The following is a 1,113-nucleotide window of genomic DNA, read 5'->3' as shown; positions in this document are numbered from 1 at the left end:
AAAAAAAAGTGCTGCAAGGCTGGAGAGAAGGCTCAACAGTTAAAAAAAAACTTGCTTGCAGAGCCTGATGGCCTAGGTTCAATTCCCCAGTACCCATCTAAAGCCAGATGCACAAAGTGGTCCAAGAATCTTGGGTTTATTGGCAGCAGCAGTAGGCCCTCAGATGCCTATTTTCAATCTCTTGTCCTCCTATAAATAAAATCTTAAAGATGCTATAAATACTTTTGTAAGGCAGCACATATACTAAAATTGGAACAGTACAGAGAAGATTAGCATGGCCCCTGCGCAGGGATGACATGCAAATTCGTGAAGAGTTCCATGTTCCATATTATTTAAAAAACACTTTTGTGGTATAGGGGGAAATAATTGTAAAAAGCAAAATGGGAGCTGAAGAGATGGCTCAGCAGTTAAGGTGCTTGTCTGCAAAACGTAACGACCTGAGCTTGATTTCCTAGTAGGCACATAAGTCAGACGCACAAAGTGGCACATGTGTTCAGAGTTTGTTTGCAGTGGCTAGAGGCCCTGGCATGCCCATTTTTGTCTCTCTTTCTCTCTTCCTCCCCCTCTCCTTGCAAATAAATTATTTTCAAGCAAAGCAAAATCCAAAAATCTCATATGTAATAGGGTCAATGCCAAGGCTTTTTAAAAGTGAGGGAGAAATTGGCTGGATAGATGGTTTAGCGGTTAAGACACTTGTTGGCAAAGCCAGAGAATGCCCAGGATACACATAAGCCAGATGCACAAGGTGGCACGTGTCTAGAGTTTGTTTGCGGTGGTGACTAGGAGACTCTGGTGTGCCCATTCTCTCTCTGCCTATCTCTCTCTCCCTCTCATTCATAAATAAATAAATAAATATAAGGTAGAAAGTCTGAAAATTAATAAAATTATTATAAGTATTTAGTATTGGTGAAGAAAATGAAAATGTAAATTCTAGAAATGAAAACACAATGCCTACAATGAAAATTAATGAAGTCCATTTCTTTATTCCTGTTAGCCTACCCAGAATGGCTGTAGACGGGAGAGGGGAGAGTTGGTGAGCATGAAGCCAAATGCACAGCAATCAGTGAACCCTGAAGAGCAGAACTGGGTGGGGTACTGCACACCTGTAACCCC

General features: G+C 41.2%; 1 non-coding gene across 1 annotated transcript; it reads left to right on the top strand.

Annotated features, from left to right (window-relative positions):
* The first annotated feature begins 218 nt into the window (after positions 1–218).
* LOC123456855 lies at positions 219–326 on the top strand. Its single transcript, XR_006634730.1, has one exon. It is a non-coding gene; the product is annotated as a U6 spliceosomal RNA (small nuclear RNA).
* Positions 327–1,113: the final 787 nt, after the last annotated feature.

This window comes from Jaculus jaculus, chromosome X (genome assembly GCF_020740685.1).
Source record: "Jaculus jaculus isolate mJacJac1 chromosome X, mJacJac1.mat.Y.cur, whole genome shotgun sequence".
In the NCBI taxonomy this organism is placed as follows: Eukaryota; Metazoa; Chordata; class Mammalia; order Rodentia; family Dipodidae; genus Jaculus; species Jaculus jaculus.
This window is presented reverse-complemented; position numbering and strand designations above follow the sequence as displayed.